An 8,268-nucleotide genomic window follows, 5' to 3' on the forward strand; every position below is an offset into this window, starting at 1 on the left:
CCAATTCATGCATATTCAGTTGTGACTTTTAGAAAAGGTGAATTCACAAGATAACAAACCCAACAGAATTATTCCTGGTGAATTGTGTATATATAGACTTCCATGAATCCCTATAGTTACTTTACATTGACTAGCAAAAAGCTGTATGCACTTGTCTGCTTCATAATCAATTTAAATTAAATGCTGAGGGGCCAGAGAAGACCTCACTTCACATTATCGCTTATAACGAATTAAAAATATTGATTGATTTTCCCTTAACCTACCCCATCGTCTCTGTGTAGAGGCTAAACACAGGGGGTCCTGAGCATGATGAATGAACCCTCGCCTTTCAGCCTATGGCTTGCATGTATATGGGCATCAGCTTGGAAATGTGCAACCTGGTCCCGCTGGCTACCAGCCGGACGGAAACCTGTCCCACAGTTGGAGCTCCGGCGGGTGTAAATGCACCGCAGAGCTTTGGAGAAACAGAAACAGATGGTTGATGACGGATGTGTGGCGCACACAGGTGTTGGCTCAGAATTACCGAGATGGTGACGGAGCATCATGAGGGGAGGTTAGAGTCGTTTGTAAGAGTGACCTGATTCAGAATACAGCGTGACCTCAACCTCGTGGAATCTGTTGGGTTTTTCAGGAGAAACGGTTGCAGTGCTTTTGGACCTGATTGTTAGACGCATAGGAGACTTTATTTGAATTTATCTCTGTGTTCTGAGGTAAGAAGACCTCATAGGTTACATTGTTGTTGGCTTTCTAGACAAAGAACCTAAAAGATGAGTAAACATGTTTACTTTTAGTCATTTTAGTCTTCCTTACAGCAGCAAACTGCATAAGTGATGAAAAGATTACTGAAGAAATCAAGATACTGATGCCTTTATTTTTGTAAAATGCTTCTTTCCTAACCAGGCAGCATTACATTATGTCATTATGACATCAATGTGATCTAGCAACTAATTTCTGAAAAAAAAAACTAAATAAAACAGACTTTGTGAATATATTTCTGTTTAGTCTCTGTGGTTTTAGGAAGTGTCTGTCCTTATTCGAACCATACATTGTTCTGCTCATGAAGAAACCTTGTTGCATATTTGACTTGAGTCCAATCTCTTTTCTTATGTCTGCGTGTGACATCTTTGACATGAATGTGCATGCTTTACCTATTAACAGCTGTGCTGTTAAGTTTTGTGCTTGAAATAATGTAAGATATGAAAGAGTCTGCTTGTCATCACCTCTCATGGTCCTGGACAGATTACACAACTGGCCAGTCAGGCAAGAACCCAAACAGCCGAAACGGTACAGAGGAACCAAAACAATCAAACTGTGATTCAGAACAGAGATAGACCAGTTTATTTCAGTTCTGACTTTTATTGTCACTCTGAGGGAAATTTGTTAGCATAAAATTTATGCTAACAAATTTATATAGCATAAAAAACAACAACAACAAAAAAACACACAACGCACAAGACAACTTGCAAGATAATGTAGTCAACCTGATCAATTCATCCACAAAATAAAGTTAAGTAAACAACAAAGAAAGGATCAAGTTTTAAATTAGACTTAAAACACAATGAAATCTCAGTTTTCTTAAACAATCTAACAGGCATTTGAATGCAGTTCTTTGAAAATTATTTATACCTTTTTAGTGTTACTTTTTGTCAGGTGACCGCCAAAAACTTTAATGTTTTATACTTAGATTTACGACCTTTTTCCGCACGAGAGCAATTTCTGCCGTTGATCCAACTAAACAAAATGTATTCAAGGCGACAAAGCAACATGGCTTCCTGAAACCAAATAGCTTGTTTATAGACCAGCTATATTAAATTTATGTAGATTTTTAAATTAAAGAACAATTTAAAGTTTGTCTTTAGGTTTAAATTATTTACCTCAATGGGAAATTACGTTTAACGCAAAGTAACAGAAAAAAACAAATGCATGCAATTTGAAAATTACAAAAATACAAAAAAACACCCTAAAAGAATATCTCTTACATTATCAGTGTCATTCTATGTAGAAATCATACACATATGTTGCATAAAAATGACTAAGGAAAATGGAAAATCTAACATTTTAAGCATATTGTGTTATCGCTTTACTCTCAATTTCAACTAACTTATTCTTTTGGGACGAAAATTTAACTTCCAGACACACATTTGTATGTAGGCCAAAAACACTCCTCATTACCCTAAACAAGATCAAACGGACAAAATGAAGTAAAATAATTACAAATGCCTGGAAAGTGAGGGAGGATAATAACAATCTGACAAAACTATTACAAATGTAAGGGCAATAGCTACAAAGATGTAAGGATGACCAAAATTTCTAAGTCTCAAAATCTGGACCATATCTTAAATTGAGGGAAAATACATAAAACCCAAATAGACTATCAGAAATAGTACCTTATCAACAAATGAACATCAAACACATATCTGAATAAATGCAGATTTTATGGCAAACTTAAATTAAAGATCCAATTTCTTCTGTCTGTATGTTCTTCACCACACGTCTGATCCCTCTGATGCTCTCAGTAGTGATCATCTTCACAACGTGAGTCGTTCAGAGTGAGCGGCGGTTGTTTCCACGATGCTTTTCACTCCGGAACGGCGGCATCTCCACCCCAGTAGATAAACATCACACAGGAAACAGACGATCAGGGTTGGAGGGACCGGGCTTCGCTCTGGTCTCACAAAAATAGATGCCATTAATATCAGCAGCAGAGCAGCAGCCACTTACAATCTGCTTCCGAATAAAAATCCACCCCAACGCGGCTGCCACTTCCTAATTCTGCCCAGGAAGACAAAGAAAGTAAACTTCATCCTGAACTGGATGGAACATGATGAATGTTTGGGTTAGGAGGTAACTTTGGTAGATGAGGCTAATTAACATGGGCTACTGTTGAAAGCCGTGGTGTTTTTGAGAAGGGTAATTTGTTTTGTTCATGAAAGCAAAGAAAAATGCCGCAAACAGGCTTTGAAAGTTTTTTTTTTTAATTAGAACGGAAAATAATGTGATACCAATCCTTATGGAGAAAGCTTAGGGGAAAAGCTAAATTCCCCAAAGCTTGAAGAACATGATAGAAATACCTGTATAAATTTTTAAGTATAATTGCATTTTTTTTAGTGCTCTGTATTCCGATGATCTGATCTCAGTTTCAACAATTGACGTTTCAGCCTTCATCAAAGTTCATTTTACACTTTAGCTTCAGTGTGTCACAGCCAGTAGACAAATGCAAACAGGTTGTGGCTGTCAAAACAGAAAACCTTTTTTTACAGATGAATTCACAAGCTGAGTTTCAAATATGTTACTCGAATTTGCTTTCCAGTCATGTCTGTTTTCTATCATAAGACATTTTAGATTGATCTAATATGACTTATTTCTTCAGGTCGGGAAGAACAGACGGAAAAGGGAAAAACTTGCAAGGTTGCGTTTTGTATTCAGCCTAAGCAGATGTCCGTTCTGCTGGCTGAACAAGGGGGAGTATCGATCAGTAAAGTAGCTGAAACACAACAACTATTTATCTTGCACTCCACAGATCTGGTGTTTATAGAGATGTGGTGAGAAGTAATTTCATTAAAATTTTGTGCAGGACCAGGGAAGCTTGTCAGGTTTGATGAAAAGTTGGATGTAGTTAAATACAAGGCGAACGGTTCTGGAAGAGGAGTGGGGTGGAGGTTCAGTATGCAGCCAGAGGTACTATGAAATGGTTTGGACCAACGCATACTGTATACATGTGCTATAATGGCCTAATCAAAGACCAGACCAGACCTCAAGGCAAATGAGAATTTGTTTAAAAAATATTAACATTTGTGTTCACAAATCCAACTGAATTTCAGAAGTAAGGACAAACAGACAAGAGGCAAACTCCAAACACCTTCAGCTCCAACTGCAGCAAACGGGAGTAAAGGTATTTTGTCATTTGAGCTAACTCTGTGTGCATGCCATTTATAATATTTAGGCGAAGAAATGGAAATTCAATCTACTTTGTTTTGGTTCATGACCTAAATCCCCAAATAAATGACACTGGCATTTGTGGCATGGCAAATCAAAATTGTGGAAAGAGTGGAAAACCCCCAAACATTTAGAGTAGTCTGTCAGATAAATATGACAGGTAACGGTTATTTAAATCTGCCACAAGCTGATTGGGACTGCAGACATCTGATCAAGCAGCGAAGACAATGTGCCAGTGAAGGAACAGGCAGATGTTGCCCCCATTCTTTCTGATGGCAGCCTGCTATCACACCTTTCCCTAAAAAAAAAAAAGTCACACTGAAAAGAGGATATCATGACAAACAAGCTTCCTGGAAGGAATCTGAGTTGAGAGGAAATATATTTCAAAGGGGATGGCTCTTCAAATATTCATACAAAGCATCCTGTATCCTTCTTCTACAACTTTTTCCACTTTTTTTTTTGTTGTTTTTTTGGCAGTGTTGAGAAGATAAATCCCATTATTTTCCTTCCAATTCCAAACTCTAATTACACTCTAACAAAATCAGATAAAGCTTTACGTATGAAGCCCTGGGCTTTAGGGATTTCTGGAGATGAATTTGCAAATCAGAGAGGATTACAGAGGCCTGGATTCAAGCTGCTCTGTGAGAAAGTCTCATCAAAGCCAAAAGCCAATACGTAAGACGGACTGCCTTCACTTCCCTTCCGCTTCCTCCAATTCCTACCTGGCAGGGAAAAGTCCTTGTAGGTGATACGGCCTTCTTCATTCGGACTATTTGTGTCTCAAAGCGTTCACCACATCCTGAGAACCTTTTCCTGCCATCTGTTAAATGCAAAGCCAGGAAATTGGAGTTTACCTACCCTCCCATTGTAAACTGGCAGCAGATTCGTGTGTGGCGTTTTTTTTTTCCCCTTGCGTGGATACTTGAAAGAGGCTGGATGAGTGTTGCACAAACATGCGTGTGACCATCAAGGCAGGTTTGACAGGATGTGACTCAGTCAGCGAAAACAAAACCCCAAGCGATGGTGGACCCCCAAACCCAAAATAAAAAAACACAAGCCACGCTCACATCTGTGACTTGCTTTCCTTTTCGTCTGTCCGCTGCGGCAGGCTGTCGGAGCTCCCGAACTCGGCCTGGACACATCCCAGAGCTCCACGATCCGTCTTAACTGGGATAAAAATAAAAGAAGGCTGTGGGATGTGTGTAGTCTCACCGCCACAGCTACGCGAACCCTGTGAATGGGCTGCAGATGTGCCAGTTGCTGTAGCCACAGCGACAGACGGAGGACGCAGGAGAAGGTGTGCGATAGGAAGAAATGGTTAATATCAATCTGCTCTGAATCTAGCAGATCTAACAGTTTCAGGCTTAATTAGTTCAGGATCTTTGCTTTCTCTTATTTTTGTAAGAATTAATGCTTTCTGCGTTAAAAAAAGGGTTCTGAAACATCTGCTTTAATCATTAATGATTCAATGGTGAATACTGAAACAGAGCACATAAAATTTATGCCAATTAAATTTTTTTTATTGTTTAAAATTCACTTTTCCGTTACTAACACTATGCAACTCAAGTCAGTTTATTTTAAAAGTTTCGAGCCGTTAGCCTCTGGGAAGGTTTCTTTTCACATCTACCCTTTAGTTGGCTCTATACATCTTCCAAACAAATTTGATCTGCTTCAGTTTTCCCTTAGCAGAAAAGAATCCCCAAAGCATAATGCTGCCGCCACAATATTTTACTGAGGGAATGTTTATGTACCCTCCCATGGGCCCACCACCCGTGGGAGGGGCCAAAGGGGTCGGGTGCAGTGTGGGATGGGTGGCAGCAGAGGGAGGGGACCCTGGCGGTCCGATCCTCGGTTGCAGAAACTGGCTCTTGGGACGTGGAATGTCACCTCTCTGGTGGGGAAGGAGCCGGAGCTAGTGCGTGAGGTCGAGAGGTTCCGGCTAGAAATAGTCGGTCTCACCTCGACGCACGGCTCTGGTTCTGGAACCAGTCTCCTTGAGAGGGGCTGGACATACTTCCACTCTGGAGTTGCCCAAGGTGAGAGGCGTCGGGCAGGAGTGGGCATACTTGTTGCTCCCCATCTCGGCGCCTGTACGTTGGGGTTTACCCCGGTGAACGAGAGGGTAGCATCCCTCCGCCTACGGGTGGGGGGACGGGTTCTGACTGTCGTTTGTGCTTACGGGCCGAACGACAGTTCAGATTACCCACCCTTTTTGGAGTCCTTAGAGGGGGTACTGGAGAGTGCTCCTCCTGGGGACTCCCTTGTTCTGCTGGGGGACTTCAACGCTCACGTGGGCAATGACAGTGAGACCTGGAGGGGCGTGGTTGGGAGGAACGGCCCGCCCGACCTGAACTCGAGCGGTGTTCTGTTGCTGGACTTCTGTGCTCGCCATGGATTGTCCATAACGAACACCATGTTCAAGCATAAGGGTGTCCATATGTGCACTTGGCACCAGGACACCCTAGGCCGCAGTTCGATGATCGACTTTGTCATCGTTTCATCGGATCTGCGGCCGTATGTCTTGGACACTCGGGTGAAGAGAGGTGCGGAGCTGTCCACTGACCACTACCTGGTGGTGAGTTGGCTCCGGTGGTGGGGGCGAAAGCCGGTCAGACCTGGCAGGCCCAAACGTGTTGTGAGGGTCTGCTGGGAACGTCTGGCGGAATCCCCTGTGAGACGGAGCTTTAACTCCCATCTCCGGCAAAACTTCGAACACGTCCCGGGGGAGGTGGGGGACATGGAGTCTGAGTGGACCGTGTTCCGTGCCTCCATTGTCGAGGCGGCCGATCGGAGCTGTGGCCGCAAGGTTGTCGGTGCCTGTCGCGGCGGCAACCCTCGAACCCGCTGGTGGACACCTTCGGTGAGGGATGCCGTCAGGCTGAAGAAGGAGTCCTATCGGGCCTTTTTGGCCTGTGGGACTCCGGAAGCAGCTGATGGGTACCGGCGGGCGAAGCGGCATGCGGCTCGGGCGGTTGCTGAGGCAAAAACCCGGGCGTGGGAGGAGTTTGGAGAGGCCATGGAGAAAGACTTCCGTACGGCTTCGAGGCGATTCTGGTCCACCATCCGGCGTCTCAGGGGGGGGAAGCGGTGCAGCACCAACACTGTTTATAGTGGGGATGGTGTGCTGCTGACCTCTACTCGGGACGTTGTGGGCCGGTGGGCAGAGTACTTCGAAGACCTCCTCAATCCCACCAACATGCCTTCCACTGAGGAAGCGGAGCCTGGGGACTCTGGGTTGGGCCCTCCAATCTCTGGGGACGAGGTCGCCGAGGTGGTTAAAAAGCTCCTCGGTGGCAGGGCCCCGGGGGTGGATGAGATCCGCCCGGAGTTTCTTAAGGCTCTGGATGTTGTAGGGTTGTGTTGGTTGACGCGACTCTGCAATGTCGCATGGACATCGGGGGCAGTTCCCCTGGATTGGCAGACTGGGGTGGTGGTCCCCCTGTTCAAAAAGGGGGACCGGAGGGTGTGCTCCAATTATAGAGGGGTCACACTCTTAAGCCTCCCTGGCAAGGTCTATTCAGGGGTCCTGGAGAGGAGGGTCCGTCGGATAGTCGAACCTCGGATTCAGGAAGAGCAGTGTGGTTTTCGTCCTGGTCGTGGAACGCTGGACCAGCTCTACACCCTCGGCAGGGTCCTGGAGGGTGCATGGGAGTTCGCCCAACCAGTCTACATGTGTTTTGTGGACCTGGAGAAGGCGTTCGACCGTGTCCCTCGGGGAGCCCTGTGGGGGGTTCTCCGGGAGTATGGGGTACCGGGCCCTTTGATACGGGCTGTCAGGTCCCTGTATGACCGGTGTCAGAGTCTGGTCCGCATTGCCGGCAGTAAGTCGGGCTCGTTTCCGGTGAGAGTTGGACTCCGCCAGGGCTGCCCTTTGTCACCGATTCTGTTCATCACTTTCATGGACAGAATTTCTAGGCGCAGCCAAGGTGTTGAGGGGATCCGATTTGGTGGCCTTAGGATCTCATCTCTGCTTTTTGCAGACGATGTGGTCCTTTTGGCTTCATCAGATCGTGATCTGCAGCTCTCGCTGGAGCGGTTCGCAGCCGAGTGTGACGCGGCCGGGATGAGGATCAGTGCCTCCAAATCCGAGGCCATGGTCTTGAGCCGGAAAAGGGTAGAGTGCCTTCTCCGGGTCAGGGGGGGTGTCCTGCCCCAAGTGGAGGAGTTTAAGTATCTCGGGATCTTGTTCACGAATGGGGGAAGAAGGGAGCGGGAGATCGACAGGCGGATTGGCGCAGCGTCTGCTGTCAAGCGGGCGCTGTACCGGTCCGTCGTGGTGAAGAGAGAGCTGAGCCAAAAAGCGAAGCTCTCGATTTACCGGTCGATCTACGT

General features: G+C 45.5%; 1 long non-coding RNA gene across 1 annotated transcript; it reads right to left on the reverse strand.

The window, feature by feature from the left end:
* Nucleotides 1-1,310: 1,310 nt before the first annotated feature.
* On the reverse strand, nt 1,311-5,680 carry LOC116736626 (uncharacterized). Its single transcript, XR_004342636.1, has 2 exons — nt 5,004-5,680; nt 1,311-4,756 (listed from the first exon to the last, which is right to left on the reverse strand). It is a non-coding gene; the product is annotated as an uncharacterized LOC116736626 (long non-coding RNA).
* Between the last annotated feature and the right edge of the window lie 2,588 nt (nt 5,681-8,268).

The sequence above is a fragment of the Xiphophorus hellerii genome, chromosome 17, assembly GCF_003331165.1.
Source record: "Xiphophorus hellerii strain 12219 chromosome 17, Xiphophorus_hellerii-4.1, whole genome shotgun sequence".
Classification (NCBI taxonomy): Eukaryota; Metazoa; Chordata; class Actinopteri; order Cyprinodontiformes; family Poeciliidae; genus Xiphophorus; species Xiphophorus hellerii.